General features: G+C 33.3%; 1 long non-coding RNA gene across 2 annotated transcripts in view; it reads right to left on the reverse strand.

Annotated features, from left to right (window-relative positions):
* LOC123573935 (uncharacterized) overlaps positions 1–16,584 on the reverse strand; it is a 19,525-nt gene extending 2,941 nt beyond the window's left edge. Inside the window, exons 1-4 of one of the 2 annotated variants that reach the window (XR_012414519.1) lie at positions 16,384–16,584; positions 6,925–6,980; positions 3,697–3,812; positions 1,214–1,272 (exon numbers count right to left, since the gene is read on the reverse strand). This is a non-coding gene — a long non-coding RNA (uncharacterized lncRNA). The remainder of the gene's footprint in view (positions 1–1,213; positions 1,273–3,696; positions 3,813–6,924; positions 6,981–16,383) is intronic. The other variant, XR_010587316.1, reaches the window with a different exon arrangement.
* Positions 16,585–18,059: the final 1,475 nt, after the last annotated feature.

The raw sequence follows: 18,059 nt of genomic DNA on the forward strand, positions 1-18,059 counted from the left end.
TTAAACGAAGAGTTTTGCTGCTATGATTTTTTTAAGTGTAGAAATGAGACGTGATAACTGTGGTTTGTGATGGATTGGCAAATAAAAAATACAATCAAAGAAGAAAATTTCTCAGGAATATGTGCTGATGAACTCTCTACAATATATTTTATTTCAATTACCTGGGAATAAATGTAACTAACCTATCTTCGGCGAAGTCTTACTGTAGGTTATCAGTAAATCTTTATTGAGAGACAGGAAAAGATAGAGCACTAAATCTTCATCGAGAGACAGGAAAAGATAGATAAATATAGCAGAAAATGAATCACCTAAGATTAGTCTATACCATTAATAACAGGATGAAATTTAAAGTCTGTTGCATATCAGCTCATGGAAGACATACAAGTTATTAAAAATCTTATCCCAATTTCTCCAATAATCCCTTGAAATCCATTTTAAAATTTGAATCACCATTTTCTGAAAACATTAAACATTTTTCACATCTTTGCCTTTGTTTGACCAACTACCATTATTATCACTTTTATTTTGAAGTCCTATAGATATATGTAGCCAGTTAATATTTCCATCTCCTGCATTAAAATTCCCTTGTGCTATTGCAAAAAAAAAAAAAAAAAAAATTTAATTGTTTCTTTTATAGCACTTACTGCATCTTTGTGAAGTGTATAGTAAACTCCTGACAATTATCCTGTAGCAGCCAGCTATAGTAAATGTCTCTGAACTTTTCTCCACCGTGAATGTCTAACCAGTTGAATTGCATATGGTAGATAAAATCAAACGATATTTATTTAACTAAATTTTACTTTTTTATGGTATATGAGATATTGATGGATTTCAAAAGGATAAACTAACTTTCAAATAAACAGGCTGAATAAATGAATGGAATATTTTCTTTTAATTAGCTTAACTAGTAAGTTTGCATGAGTGACTGTATCTCATTTCTGCTTCCAATTCTATTTGCATTTTGGTTTGTATATTTATTGTGGAAAACAGAAAGGTACTTGTTCCAGGAAATTTTGGCTGGTCAACCTGATGTCCAGAAATGTTCTGGTACACATTTGGCTCTTTCATTAATTTTAACAGCTTCTTGTAGGCCTTGAGCTTAATTTTAAGGTTGTTCTTGGTGTAATAACTGTCTTATGACAACAATTTATTATTTAAATATTTTAACTATGGAGAATGTAAACAATAAATAGACACAAAATTGGCCCCTTACCTGAGAATACCTTCTGTTAGAGTGGCATTTTGCTTCTCTCTATTTAAAATCAGCCATACCTTGGACACAAAAGGGTACAGTTAGGTTTACCTGGGTCTACTTCTTTGAGAAAACAGGTTGTGAATAACTGTGGCAAAATAATAATCTGCCATCACATTTTAAAAATACAATGAAAAAGAAATATCAAGTTTTTGATTGTTTTGATTATTAAGATGTTTAAAATCTTGTATTTGAGATCCTTATCTTTTAACCTGTGTTGACGTTTTGGGTGCTTTAAAATGGACCACATACATTCAGGGATATTTCAATAAAAATAATTATTATCATAGGAAACTGACATCTTTAATTATTATCTTTACTTAAGTTATTTTTCTGCTTATAAACCAAACCTATGAATATTTATTAAAGACAATTATCAATTTGATCAAGTATTTTAAATGACTTTTTACATAAGTACTCTAACAAAAGATGAGATTTTTTTTTTCATAGCCTTCTATCTATTGTATAATTATCTTTTTCAAATTCTATTTTGTTTCACAATTTCCCCCTTTCAGTGTCTACATCCCACTCTTATGGCAATATGACATTTTTGTGAGAAATGTGTGAAAATTTGCAAGTGCAAGGAAAGGTACAATAAAATCTAACAAATAATCAAAGCCCAGCTGCACTTCATGTTTAAACTGCTTTGCACTGCTCAATAAGAAGCTTTTGGTGAAACTCTGATAAAACCCTTCTGTCACCCTCATCAATTTTATTCATATTTCCCCAGCTCTCAGCTATAGATTATAGGGGAGTTTGTTGGAAACCAAATGACTGAAGTATGCTTGGTAATGGTTGGTTCATTCCCTTTTTCTTCATCTCTTCTACAATTCATGAAGTGCCTTTTGAATTTTGTAAAGCAGTTTTTAGATCAGTTGGAAGTCAGCAAAAATTTAGCATTAATGAGTTCATTTCCACAAAAATTGGCTTATTACCATGCAGGCTTCCAATGTTATATGGTTGTGGTTTTATAGTCATTTCTTTTATTCATTTATAAAGATATTCTCTTACCTGCCACATGTACAAATAATGAGGCCAGTAAAACATTCACTTTTTAAAAAGTAATTGCAAGTAAGAAAAATATAACTTCAATAACTTATAGTAACTGAATTAAGTAAAATAAAAGTTGTATATAAAAAATTACATATGATCACTGAGAAACTGTATTAACCTTATTATTTTACAAAATAAATATTATAGTGGTTATTCTATCAATAATAAAATATCAAATAAGGTTTTATGTATAAAAGAAATTCTAGATCATTATAAATTTAATTGAAGGAAGATTATAAGTGAATACAAGTACATTTAAGAAATGTATATAAGAAAGTTATGTATTCAACATATTCTAATATATTTAAAACACAGATATCTGAAAACAAATTTTATATAAAAATCATTTAGAGCAGCAAACTATCAATATTATGTAATTTGCTAGTTGATTTTCTAGTGTATATGTCTATCATGACTTCTAAAAGCGATATTATCTGCATATTCCTTCCCAGTTTTCTCTTAGTTCATTATCTTTCCTTGATACATTAATATCTACAAGTAACATAAAATAAATTTTTTATCTTTAAGACAAAAGAAAATTTGACAAGGGTTGTGAAAGGCCTGTATAGGGAAAGTTATGAAATACTTCTGATTAAAACTAAAAATGACATAAATAAATTAAGTTACATTGTAGTGATATGTCAGAAGTTCAGTATCACTAAGATACCTATTACCTCCAGATGATTCTATAAATTTAAAATAATCTCAATCAAAATCCCTTCAGGCTTTTTGGGATCAGTTGACAAACTCATTATAAAGCTCATATGGATATAGAAAGGATCTAGAACAGCCAAAACAACTTTCAAAAGCAAAATCAAGTTGGAAGATTAATCTTGTCTTTATTTCAATACTTATGATAAAACTACAGTAATCAAGACAATGTGGTATTTGTGTAAATATCAATAAATGATGATTAGAACAGAATAGAGAGTCCAGAAGTGGACTAAATCATATCTGGACAAATAATCTTTACTCAGATATAAAGCCAATGCAGCAGAGAGAGCACAGTGTTTTCAAAAAGTGATACTGGAATACTTCGATATTCAACTTCAATGCATACCTCACAACTGATACAAAAATTAACTTGTAATGAGAAATTGACCTAAACGAAAATCTTAAATATTTAAAACACTTAGAAGAAAACAAAAAAGAAAACCTTTGTGAATGGGTTTGATGGTTAATTGCATGTATGAATCTGACTGGGTCACAGAGTGCCCAAGTTAAACATTATTTCTGGTGTGTCTGTCAGAGTGCTTCCAGATGAAAGTAGCATTTCAACTGGTGGATCCAGTAAAGTAGACCACCTTCCCCATGGGGGTGGGCATCATCCAGTCTGTTGAGGGCTTGAATAGAACAGAATGGTGAAGGAAGGGAGAATTTTCTCTCTCTACCTGCTTGAGTTGGGACATCCATCTTCTCCTGCTATTGGGCTGGGATTTACATCATCAGTTCCTGGGCTTTGGGAGTGGGACTAGACTGGAATTACACCACTGGTTTTTCTGGATCTCTGTAATGAATCTTTTATTTACCGGGATTAGGCAAACATTTTCCTAAATATGACACCAATGTTTTTAAATGTCACTGTTCAAAGACACTGTTAAAAAATAAATGTACAATAAAAGACTAAGAAAATCTCTACAAATAATATCTGAAAAGGGAATATATATATACACACATATTCTCAAAACTCAATAATGATAAGAAACAAGTAATTCAATTTCTAATAATGGCATAGATTTCAACAGACGCTTCACCAAAGTGATAACGTGGATGGCAAATAAACACATAAAATGAAACTACATTATTAAGCATCAGATAAAGTAAATTAAAAGTCTAATGAGGTTTCACAACAGATGTATGGAAATGGCAAAGAAAAGACTGGTCATACTATGTGTTTGCAAAGATATAAAATTACTAGGGCTACACTATACCGATGGTATTAATGAAATACGATACATTCACTTTGGAAAATAGTTTGGCAGTTTCTAAAGCAGTACAATATATATCTAACTATTCACATATGATCCAGCCATCCAGCCCCTAGGTATTTGCCTAAGAGAAATTAAATCATGTGTGCATACAAAGACTTGTAATAAATATTAATAGAAGCTTTATACATAATAAACAAACATTTGAAACCATCAAAATGTTCATCAATAGATGAATGAATAAACAAATCATAGTACATCCACACAATAGAACACTACTCACCAGTAAAATAATGAATTATTGATACAGGCTTCAACCTGGTTGAAACTCAAAATAAATATATGGAGAGCACAATCTACCATCAACTTCATAACTTCCTGTAGATTTTGGCCCATTTTCTGTGGTTAATGAGACATTTCACAGAGGGTCCCATCTATTACGACCTTTCTCTTTTCTAAAGACAGGAGACACATCGGTGTTCCTGGGAGCTACAGGTGAGTTGTAAAACTCTTCCACACTTATTAGATCAATTGTTTACTAGTATTTGTTTAAAATCAAAGGTATAAATATCATCCAAGCTTCTGACAAGATTCATGTTCTCTTGCGTAGAGAGATTCTCAGTTTCTATTTGCAGTGAGTTCCTTGATAAATTCTGATTTGGGAAGAGACAGATAAATGACAACTAGCCTTAAGAGAAAGACAAAAGAGGAGGCTTACGCTTCTAATCCCAGCACTTTGGGAGGCCGAGACGGGTGGATCACGAGGTCAGGAGATTGAGACCACGGTGAAATCCCGTCTCTACTAAAAACACAAACAATTAGCCGGGCGTGGTGGAGGGCGCCTGTAGTCCCAGCTACTCCGAGAGGCGGAGGCAGGAGAATGGCGTGAACCCGGGAGGCTGAGCTTGCAGTGAGCCGAGATCGCCCCACTGCACTCCAGCCTGGGCGACAGAATGAGACTCCGTCTCAAAAGAAAAAAAAAAAAAAAAAGAAAGAGAGAGAGAGAACGATAAAGAGGAAGTAAGACGGAAGTCTTTCCTGCAAAAGCCAATTGGATATCATAAACTGGAAATGCACAAATAATCTAAATTGTCCATATGATGATATAAGGGAATTAAATAATAGTGGGATTCTTTGGGTTCAGAAACACAAAAACTGTCAGCAGATCACATGGGGAGAAGCACTGCACTGGCTCTGAAAATTAAGGACCCTTTTAATGACCTTAGGAAAGTTCCTTAACTGTGAACCTCGATTGTGTCATCTGGAAAGTATGGAATATAATTGTAACTATTCAAAGGGTGATTATAAAGATTAAATAGAGTAACTGGTATACAATGCCTAGAATAGAAAGAGTACTTCACAAATGTCGATTTATTTTAAAGCACATCTTATATTATATAGTAAATAAAAAATTACTAGAAAATTCGTATTTGTATTATTAAGTAAACATTTTTAAAAGTACATAGTAATGCATATTAAGCTGTACTTTCAATAAATAACTTGTTTTGGTGGAAATTTGTCGCCTTAGTAGGCAACTGAATAAACCCCTTTTAGTGAGAAATAAGGATTTCAATATCGTGGAATATCTTTTAGCCGGTAAAAAAAATTTGAAGTAATGCCATGTGAATTTTATAACAATATATGACACAATTTCTTTGAGTCATAAACATTAGTCCTCAACGGATTCTATGTTTATATTTTACATGATAAAAGTTGAGTTTTTATACTGTATTACACAAGAGCAAATTGTTGAGGGAAAAATTTCACAGCTATTTCACTAAACACAAACAAAACATAAAACCAGTTTAAAGTATTCATTATTATGAAGTTTCGTTAATGAATTACAAAATTATTTTATTGAGTATTATAAAAGTTTTTTTATTATGTAACAATTGTTTAGGCATATATTGGGATTTATTGTCCACTTATTTAAGGCAGCTGCCACTTCACTTGCCTGGAAGAGATTATCAACAAAGTTTTACTAATTTTTTGATAATCACTTGTTTTATGCACATAAACTTCTTACATTGCAAAACATTTTATAGCAACAGTAGTCTAAAAAGCTTTGTTTTCCAAGGGGTTGTAGATGGTAATTTGGACAAGATACCCTTAGAGAAATTTACTGAAGAGAATTTGTTTAAAAACACACCTTCAATAGCTAGTACCCATTTCTCAGTGAATTACTCCAGATTCCAGCATATCTCAGCAGAAAACAAAAGGAAAATATACTCCCTTAATTATTTTCTAGGAAAAAAGTTCCATATCTTATTTTAATTTCAGTTATAAGACAAACAAATAACTAATGTTTCTAGTTCTGCATGTAAATTATTATAAATAATTATTCCTTTTCATGTTTCAGCTTTTTTGGCACATATTTAATCACACCTTCCTCCTATACTTGTTTTTCTCCATTCTTTTTTGTTAATTTTTATTTTCAAAAAAGTCTTTTTAAGGCATGTTTTATAAGAAATAAAACACTCTGTTAATATATCCTAGGGGGTTTGAACAAATGTATTCATGTATGTTAACAATCAAGAAAAGAGTACAATACTGTCATTTCCAAATGTGTCACCTTGTAGTTGAAGAAGTTCAGAACACACACACCACTTCTAAATATGCCACTTTGGCATAAGAATTATTTTGAATTAAAGGCATTTAACAAACAGCAGGTGCAAGAAGAATCACTCTGACCTTCCTTCCATTTCTTAAAAGGAGGAGATGAAATTTCCATGTGAAAGGCGTCCTCCCTATACCAAAAGGAAAATAGCATTCTTATCATCAAGGACAGGGAGTTGAGGACAAGAGAAATCTTTACAAACAACCCTTATCTTCCTAGTCACTTCTTTACCCAATTAACTACCCTAGACTAAGTCCCATTTGCTTTATCACCTTTTCACAACTTGCTTTCTTTTGTCCAAGTCAGTATACAACTCTGATTCTAACTACTTCCTTGGGTCTTCATTTCTTTATAAAGGCTTCAGTGCCACAACTTGTATTAAATCAACTTATACGCTTTTCTCCAGTCCATTTGTCTTATGTCAATTTTAATTCTCAGATTCAGTCAAAAACAAAACAAAAGAAAGAAACAAAAACTCTAGGAGAGTAAAGTTTTACCTACTCTACTCTACTTAGTCACTCTACATTCGCCACCACTGATCTACTTTCTGTCACTATTAGATTTCACTTTTCCTATAATTTCAAATAAATAAAATTATGCAACATGTATTTGTTTATGATATTTTTCACTCAGCATGTTTCAGATATTTACCTCTTTATGTTTTTTTACATAAAAAACATTTTTTTTACCACTAACTAGTATACAAATAGATGAATATATGAAATCATGCATATCCAGTTATCTGCATAACTTGGGTTTATTTATGTTTTTGCCTTTTCTGAGTAACACTGCTGTGAACATTCCTACATAAGTATTTTTTGTGGACATATGCTTTCATTTTTCTTTAAATAATACCTTAAAATGAGATTGTTGTTACTGTAAATGTGTGCTTAACTTTGCCAAAATATGCCAAATGGTTCTACTATAGTTGTACCATTTTATGCTCTCAACTGCAATATATGAGTTCAAATCAATTCTTATCCTGGACAATGTCTGGTGTTGTTATTCCTTTTAATTTTAGCCATTACAGTAAATAAGTAATGGTAGTTCCTTGTTGTTTTATTTTGCATTTCCTTGATAAATAATGATAGTGAGCTGCTTTGTGTGCATATATTGGCTATGTATGTCATATTTTATGAAATATCTGCCTAAATCTTTGGTCCAAATTCTATTGTATTGCCTTCTTTTTATTAAGTCGTGTTCTTTAAATTTTCTGGATCAGGTCACTATGTCAGATATAAGAATGGCAAATGTTTTCTTCCAAATAGTGGCTTGCATTTTTACATTTTTGATGGTATAAATACATTTATATCTAAATGTAATGATATAATTTAAAAGCATTTTTAAAATTTTACAATCAAAGTTGGTGATTTGGAACCCTAAGTAAAATGTATTTGCCTATTACATTGTTGCAAATATTTTTCTATTGATTTCTACTGGAGCACGTTTTTGTGCATTTGGTTGGTCAAGAGTTATTTATTTTTAAAAATTGGTGGTGCTGAGTTGTTATTATCTGCTAAAAAATAAACTGATATTCAGTGTATAGTTTGAAAATTTTCACAAATACATAAGCCCATATACCCACCACCACAACCAAGAGATATAACTACTGATTGTCCCCATCTTGTTCCGTTTTGCAGCATCCCCCAACACGACTATCCTCAGGCAAGAAATGATCTGCTTTCTATTTCTCTAAATTTCATAAACCTTTTCTAAAAATCCATATAAACAGAATTGTAGGATCTGTTTGCTTCAAAATCTTCTTGCTCAGTGGTATGGCTTGGAGATTCTACCACGTCAATATTTGTATCAGTAATTCATGTTTTAAAGAATTATATTTAGTTTATTTTTAATTGACAAATTAAAATCATATATACTTATGGTGAGGAGTTTATAATATCTTATTGCAGAGTTGTACTCCATTACATGGATATATTACCACTTACATGCTAATGATCATTTAAGTTTTCAACTTGACTTTTGTGAATAAAACTTCTGTGAACATTTGTGTACATTATTTTATATGCACAAAAGTTTTCCCCTGCTTAGCATCTTTTTGATGAATAACTCAGAGGAAAATTTCTGAGTTGCATGGTAAGGGTATATTTAATTTATAAGAAACTACCAAAGAGTTTCTTAAAAGGGTTGGACTTGGTAGAGCTAGTTCCAGAGATCTGGGTGCAGATTGCAAGGGGATGCTGACTTGGTGCATGTGCTTGACTCACTACTCAAAAAAAGGGTGCTCCTTCTCTGATATATGTTTTGCTGTTCATTTTATTTAGCTTTGATATTTGAAGGCCCTAGATCTTGATTCAAAATGCATTAGCCTCTTTTTTTCCAACTCTTTCATAGAATTTTCATTGTTTTAATCCTGGTTAACTTTTTACAGATGCAGAGAGCTTTTTTAAAAATGTTCTTTCATTTTATTAGTCTATCTGGAAGGATTTCAAAAGATATTAATTTATACTGTTAGAAAAATTACCATTAGTTTTCAGAGAAAAAAAAACATCATTTCTTGCCATTTCTATTTTCTAAAAAAAAATTGTGTGTGATTTGTAATGTTTCTTCATCAAATGTTTTATAAAATTCACCAATGTAGCCATCTGTGCCTAGAGTTTGCTTTGTGGTAAAATGTTTAATTATGAATTCAATTTTTTAAGTGATTACAAGAGTATTCAAGTTTCCTGTTTCTTAAGTCAGTACTGCATTAAAATTGTTCATTACACATCTTTATTATTCTTTCAATGTTTGAAGTATGTATGGCACTGTCTTTAATTCCCAGTCTTGGTAATTTGGGGAAATGGCATTGTTTTCTTTTTTTAAAGCTTTTGTAGATTGTTTTGGCAAGAAGTCAAATTCCTTGAGGTTTTTTTTTTTTTGAATCTTTCAATGCTTTATGGTCATTGTTTGTTAATTGGTGTTTAAAACAATTGAGTTAGATAGAAGTATGCCCCCACCCCCACTCCTCTACAGACTGTTCTAGATTAATTCCCATTACCTATGAATATGCTATAGTACATGGAAAGAAGAAGGTTGAGGGTTAAATTCGTGGGTGCAATTATGATTGATAATTAATTTACCTTACAATAAGAAGAGTATCCTTATCAAGTAGGCCCAATTAAATCACAATAGTTTGTTAAAGTAAAACAGGGAGGCAGAAAGGACAATCAGTGTCAGAGTGATGATGTGAGGAAGGTATGAGATGTGAAACTCAACTGGTCATTGTTGGCTTTGAAGATGGAAGGGAATCATGAGCCCAGCAATGCAAACTGCCTCTTGATGTTTGAAAATGAAGAAAATGGATTCTCCCCTAGAGCCTCCAGAAAGAAATGCAGTTTCACATCTTGATTTTAGCACAGTGAGACCCATTTTAGACTTTTGATCTCCAGAACTGTAAGACAGCATATTTGTGCTATTTTTAGCTACTAAATTTGTGGCAATTTTTTATGGCAGCAGAAGAAAACTAATGCAAAGTCTTCACTGTAGTTTTAGATGAGGACTACTGTTCAAGCATGACAATTCTTATGCCTCTATTGAAGACGCTGGGTGTTCAACAATGTTTCTCCACTCTCATGGATTGTAAATCAAGCATCTCCCATCCTACATGTCTTCTGATAATTTTTTAGATATAAGCTCCCAAATAGTTGTTCTTACACAGCCAGTTATTCTTAATGGGTAGTTATCCAAAGAATCAAGTTGTCCCTGTGCAAATAGCAGGGAACCTGTATGCTGGGCAGTTCTCTCCCCTATGGTACTCTGCCTCAGTCTCTTGGAATTTCAGTCGGTAGGCTGAAGGCCCCAGTATTCTGCTTGAGTGACTCCTTCTTTTGCCACAATTCAGAAAGTGTCCCAAAAGAGAGAGCTGAGGAAAATCATTCCGTGTGTCTCATTTGTTTTCTTTCTTTCAGAGATAACATTTCTCAGCTTCCAGCTGCCAAAATTGTAAAAACACACTGTTTCATATATACACCTTGCCCAATTTTTCTACTTCATTCTAGTTCTAGGCCATTTCTGGTACTAGTTTCTCTGTCACAGTCAGATGTGAAAGAAAAAACTTCATGTATGATGGATTGAAACTCATGTATATAAGTGTCTGTTTTCTTCACAATTCCATTCTGTTGTGTTTGTGTGCATTAATTTCAGAAATTTGTTTGCTCACAGTTTAGTCCCTGTTTAACATCTCACTTATTCACATTCATATTTACATTCAAATTCATGTTAATTCTGACTTTTAAAAGCTTTTTTTCATATGTGCCTTCATTCATTTTTTTATTCACTTTTTCAGGCACATAAACATATAGTCTAAGTACTTTGCTAAACTTAACAAAGAGAAACTTCAAAGCTTAATGTAATTTTCACATCATGCCTGAAGTGACTAGCCAGCTTTCCAGGTAGGTTGTCATAACCTACACTCAGGCTAGACAGCAGCAGATTTTAAGCTTCCAGGATAAAACCTAGAGAATCGCCTGAAAATCTCCAGAAAAATATAGACAAATTGCATTTTTCTCAGTCTTTCTTTGTCACCACCAGCTTGTAGAAGGATAAATAACAAACATATTTAGGAGAATAAAAGAATTATATATCCATGCTTCCTGTTACAATCTCCTTTGCTTGTATACCAAAAGAAATTAGGACAATTACTACTTACTTTTCTACTTCATGCCTTATACTATAGCCAACATAAATCTTAAAAATTTGCCTATAAGTGTCTTTTAAAATTAAATATACAATTGTGCACCAGTGAATTATTCTTTGTCACAAAATTTAAATAATTAAATTGATAGCCGGAAATGTATCAATTTGTTTGGCTGAGTTCAAAATTTGAAGTAGCAGTCTGTAGGAAATCTTTCAGCTTTATGTACTGCTCCTTCAGTAAGGTATAAGAATATAAATGGTTTATTCTGAGAATCTAACACTAACATTATTATTAGCTCATTCAACGTGTGAATACAGGGTTTGCTTTAATGCTTTCAAAATCATGTAAATATAATTTCTATCATACATAATTCATTAACAATGGCTTTTATGACTGATTTCATCATCATGTAGAAAAGCTGCAATAGAATATTGTGAATTCAGGACCTCCTGAGAAAATTGGTCATAAATTTATTATTTTAAAATATATGAGCCATGATTATATATATATTGTGTGTATATATATATATACACACACACACACATTGTTGGCCAGGCACGGTGGCTCATGCCTGTAATCTCAGCACTTAGGAGACTAAGATGAGTAGATCACTTGAGGTCAGGACTTCAAGACCAGCCTGGCCAACATGGTAAAACCCCATCTGTATTAGTCTGTTTTCACTCTGGTGATAAAGACATACCTGAGATGGCAATTTAGAAAGGAAAGAGGTTTAATTGGACTTACAGTTTCTTTTCTTTTTTTTTTTTTTTTTCTTTGAGACGGAGTCTCGCTCTGTCGCCCGGGTTGGAGTGCAGTGGCCGGATCTCGGCTCACTGCAAGCTCCGCCTCCCGGGTTCCCGCCATTCTCCTGCCTCAGCCTCCCTAGTAGCTGGGACTACAGGCGCCCGCCACCTCGCCCGGCTAGTTTTTTGTATTTTTTTAGTAGAGACAGGGTTTCACTGTGTTAGCCAGGATGGTCTCGATCTCCTGACCTCGTGATCCGCCCGTCTCGGCCTCCCAAAGTGCTGGGATTACAGGCTTGAGCCACCGCAACCGGCCCTGGACTTACAGTTTCACATGGTTGGAGAAACCGCACAATCATGGCAGAAGGCAAAGAGGAGCAAGTCACATCTTACATAAAAGGCAACAGGTAAAGAGAGAGATTGTGCATCGATACTCTGCCTTATAAAGCCATCAAATCTCGTGAGAATTATTCACTATCATGAGAACAGCGAAGGAAAGACTCTCCCCTGTAATTCAGTCACCCTCCTCCGGGTTCCTGCCACAACATGTGGGAATTCAAAATGAGATTTTGTTGGGGACACAGCCAGACCATATCACCGTATATACCAAAAATACACAAATAAGCCGGGTGTGGTGGCAGGTGCCTGTAATCCCAGCTACTCGGGAGGCTAAGACAGGAGAACTGCTTAAATCCCGGAGGCAGAGGTTGTCGTGAGCCAAGATTGCACCATTGAACTCCAGTCTGGGTGACAAAAATAAATTAAATAAATAAATAAATAAATAAGATATATACACTTGTTTGATGTATATATTTGAAGCATCCCAACACTGTGTATCACTCAACCTGGGCATAAGTAATTTTCTCATAAATATATTTTCTACATTAAAATACTTCTGCCAAAAAAAAAAAAATTCAGAAATATGGATAATTATGTTTATTAATGTTGAAGGTATTCTATAATGAAATTGATGAGCTTTGTATTGTGACTTCCCTACAAGAAAACAGCATGGTAATTTTCTGAAACATAGTACGATTCCCAAATACTAGTCTCCTAGAAAGTTCCCCCATTGTATGTGGTAAAAAAATTACTAATTAAATTTATATTTGCTTCTACATATGTGTCTGAATTTGTCATATTTAATATTGACAATAGCCCTACAATCCTTGATAAAATATGCCATAGAAAATACGTAGAGCAACGTCAAAATCTAAGATGATTGATATACACAGCAGAACTCTTTTATTTTTTTTTTTTTTACCCTTTTTCTAATGATCCTAATTTGTAATCCCCACGTGTCAACAGAAGAACCTGATGGAACTTGATTGGATCATGACAGCAGTTTCCCCAATGCTGTTCTCATGACAGTGAGTGAGTTTTCACAAGATCTGATGGTTCAAAAGTGTTTTGCAGTTTCTCCTCGCCCTCCCGCTGCCACGTAAGACTGCCTTGCTTCCCTGTCACCTTCTGCCATAATTTTAAGTTTCCCAAGGCCTCCCTAGCCATGCAGAACTGTGGGTCCTAAATGTCTTTTGTTTACAAATTACCCAGTCTCTGGTAGTTCTTTATAGCAGTGTGAAAACAGGCTAATAGAGCCTGTTTGTAAATTCTAGGCCTCTGTCCTGTTCCAGGCACAGAATATTATTCTATAGGAGATCTAGGGAGTGATTCACTTGGTAAAGAATAATTCTGCATGATTATTGCTGAGAATCTTTCCCACATAACATAAAGGGAAGTGTGGGATGGGTTTTTATTTGTTGTTGTTTGTTTCTTTTCCTGTTTTTGGCAATTTCTTTTTATGTTTCTGAGGAAGCCAAATGGAAGTATTCCCTTTTTTAACTGGAAATGCTTTTATATGGGTAGATGCAGTTGTCAGCATATGATGCTTATCACTACTGATGTCTAGACGGGGGCAGGTGCATCACTTCACAAAGATTAGCTGTGTGGCACTGTGTAACTTCTGAGTTAACTGTGTAACTATGCAGCCTCTGCCTTCATTGTTTCAGAGTATTTTAATGACTTTTCTGTCATTCACTGAAGGTTATTAATTATGTAAATTTTAGCATATTACATTAATAGAAATATATGAATCTCCTATTAATAATATACATTTCCAGCAATAATAGAATTATTTACTAGCTGTTATTTATTTATTACATAGAAGAGTAGGAAATCTTAAAATGTTGATATCTAATATTATTAATGTCATAGAAAATATTTAGTGAGAAGGCACAAATCAAAACCACAAAACATATATGCCTTATTCTCATAAGTATACAATTACAGTTTCTCTTTCTTCTGTGTCACTGTCTCTTTCTCTCCCATCTGATATGTTTCCTCAACTGATATGTGTTTGATATCATCTTAGAGCCAGAAGTTTATAAAAATCTAAATTTCTCTCTAAAATAAAACTACATAAAAACTGAGCATGCTGAATAATAGTTCAATTGTCTTAATTAAATTTCACTAAATTAAAATGTTCATAGTGTGTTTGAAATAAACACTTAAAATATACTCTATTTTAAAAAATCATTCATGCTTACTGTTAAACACCATAATGTATCATCATTTTTATATCACAGAAGCAGAGACAGAGCATTTTTGTGGGTGATGTAAAGAAATGTTCAATTCTGTGAGAAATAATTATGTCAAAAATAATTATCTGGGTTTCTGTACATTATTAACAACAAGTTTAATATTTATTAAATATTAAAATTATCTTTCAAATATATGATTACCTATAATTAAATAAGAAACACAATACAACTTTCTGTTAAAGTTATACTTCCTTATAAGGATATTAATGAGGCCGGGCGCGGTGGCTCAAGCCTGTAATCCCAGCACTTTGGGAGGCTGAGACGGGTGGATCACGAGGTCAGGAGATCGAGACCATCCTGGCTAACACAGTGAAACCCCGTCTCTACTAAAAAATACAAAAAACTAGCCGGGCGAGGTGGCGGCGCGCCTGTAGTCCCAGCTACCCGGGAGGCTGAGGCAGGAGAATGGCGTGAACCCGGGAGGCGGAGCTCGCAGTGAGCCGAGATCCGGCCACTGCACTCCAGCCTGGGCAGCAGACTGAGACTCCGTCTCAAAAAAGGAAAAAAAAAAAAGGAATATTAATGAAGAAAAACTGGCTTTCAATATTTAATGATCTAGCTCTGTAATTTAAAATTCACACACAATTAAAAAATATGTTTAAAAGTTTATTCAGAATACAATGAGTATTTTCCAACCAAACAAAAGATTTGAAGTTATTTGTTACCATTTCTCACTAATTCAAAATATGACATTTTTTTGACCTTTTAGACTATACATATATATATTCTTCCTATTAGAAGATATATAACTGTCTTTATGTTTCAGTTAAATAAGTAGAGTTGTGTCTGCATGCAATCAGTTAATTATAATAATAACAAAGACCACCTTACTTATGTTAAAATGGGATTGAGTAGACTTTGTAAGTTCTTTTCTATTATTATTTTCATTAATTTTCACTGTGCTCAGCAGTATTGATACTGATTTGCATTCCAAAAGATAGTTTCAAATGGTGTCATGGATTTAACTTGAAACATAAAAGCTAAGAAATTCAAAGTATTCAAAGTTAAGCTCATATTCGATTTTGTTATAATCCCATTAAAACTGGGCTATTATTTTTAATTTGCATATTTTTCATTTATAATGCCCCCTAATAGGTTTGGCCTTTATGCTCCAAGAGACAGAATAAATGCTTTAAGAATCAAGATTTTAGGGACTTTGTAGAACCCTGTCTCCATCTGTGACTCTCTTTACCCTAGCTTACTTTAAACTGTATTTACTTTGAAAAAACAATGCTTCTTTCATTCAATAATATTCAATGTTTATCTACTAGGTGTGGCACTTAGTTTGTTCTTGGAAATTCATAGAAAAAAAATTCATAATATCTTGCCAGAAAAATTCTTACAGTGTAACGAAGAAGGCAAAAAGTGACCTCAAGAGTTAAATTTCTAGTCATAAGTACTTTGAAAAAGATACGACTTGTAAGATGTCCAGAGAAATGACATGTAAGTTAGACTGGGGACACGTGAAGTGAATATATTTTGAAAGTTTCTTGGAGAAGAAAAATTGACTCAAAAAGAAACAGAGAAGGAAAAGAACTTCCAGTTATAGAAACTCACCTTGCCTTCTGATAGATTCCTTTCCCCTCTGGTGTTCTCTCTGCAGAAGTAACCTCCAAATGAAGGTGCTGAGTAGTGTATGATTTCTCTTATTTTGAGCAAAAGAATTTTAACATTGTCCTCAGTTTGAGTAACTTTTAGACACTGACTCTAGGCTTCTAGCCTCCCTTCCCTTAGAGCATTTACTGAAGAAAACTTTTAAATGCAAATTCTTTCCCTGCCCCTTTGAGATGTAAATCTTCTCCCAGCCTTTGGCCAGTTTTATTACCAGCTAATACCTTTCTCAAGAACCTGGGAGCCATCCTTTTGAAATTAATCATCCAGAAAGATAGTGCCTTATCTTCCAGTCTCTCTGTAGAAGACTAATTTCACCAATAAGCACCAATTAGCAAACACGGAAGTCCTAATCACGTCGACTGACTTCTCTATTAGTACCTTCCAGTATTTTTCCACTAGATCACCACAGGACTTGAAAATTTTCTTGACTCTTGTTTCAGCAGAGTTAGATTCATTCTCTTTTCTCTATTGAAATAGTTGTGAATAAAGTCTCCCTTGCCTGTTGAAATGTTGGGTGCAATTTTTCTTTAGGAGTTCCAAAGTATAATTTCCTCATGAACTAACTTTGGAGTAAACTGCATGGAGTCACTCATAATGAGAGAAATAACATATATTCATACAATGGATTTTGCAGCTTATTGTTATTTTTGCTTCCATAAGAAGTAATGAGCATCTTGGTAGCAGAAAAGCAAAAGTAAAATGTAAAATATGCATTAAGATTCTCATCTAACTTTTCAGAAATGTTAACCTAAATGTGCAACATTGATAATAATCTTAATGATGTGCAAGACTGGTGTCTTACTTCTTTTTGTGTTGCTATAACTGAATTCTTGAGACTGGGTAATTCATTAAAAAACGATACATGTTACTTCTTGTGGTTCTGGAGCCTGGAAAGTTCGAGATCAAGGTGCCACATCTGATGAGGCCTTATTGCAGTATCATCCCATGGTAAGAGGTATCACATTGTGAGGCAGAGCAAGAGTCCTAGCTGAGGTCTCTCTTCCCCTTTGTTTACAAAGCCACCAGTCCCAACATGGGGCCCCCACCCTGATGACCTTACATAATTCTAGTTACCTCCCAAAGAATCCTCCACTTAATACTAATGAAGATGAAATTTCAACATAATATTTGCAGGAAACATCCAAACCACAGCAACTGGTGTGTAATTTATGGGAATTGCTGAAAGTGCTATCAGTTTATTTTCCGTGCTATAAAACATCAGAATTTTCCATAGAGAGAAAAAATTTATTTAATGTGGTAATGACAGTGTAGATTCATAACCTCTGATAAAGGAAAACTATCTGTTTAACGAAAATGTATAATCCTAGAAGATACCTTTGAAGAGACTGATACAACAATAATAATTTCAATGATTAGTTTCTACTCTGCTATTTCCAATTATGTAACTTCTTTTTACAATTAATAAGTATACTATTTATACCAACACTACTATACTGCTTTCAAAATGGATGCATAGATTTTAACAAAAGACAGCATACAGTTAAATCATTAAATTCAAGGTAAAATAGCAAGACTCAAATGTTTTGTATTTATGTTTGTGCATCTATATGTGTGTATGTATAATGTAAGGAAATAATTTATAGACCACTATCAAGGGC

The sequence above is a fragment of the Macaca fascicularis genome, chromosome 6 (genome assembly GCF_037993035.2).
Source record: "Macaca fascicularis isolate 582-1 chromosome 6, T2T-MFA8v1.1".
NCBI classification, from domain to species: domain Eukaryota; kingdom Metazoa; phylum Chordata; class Mammalia; order Primates; family Cercopithecidae; genus Macaca; species Macaca fascicularis.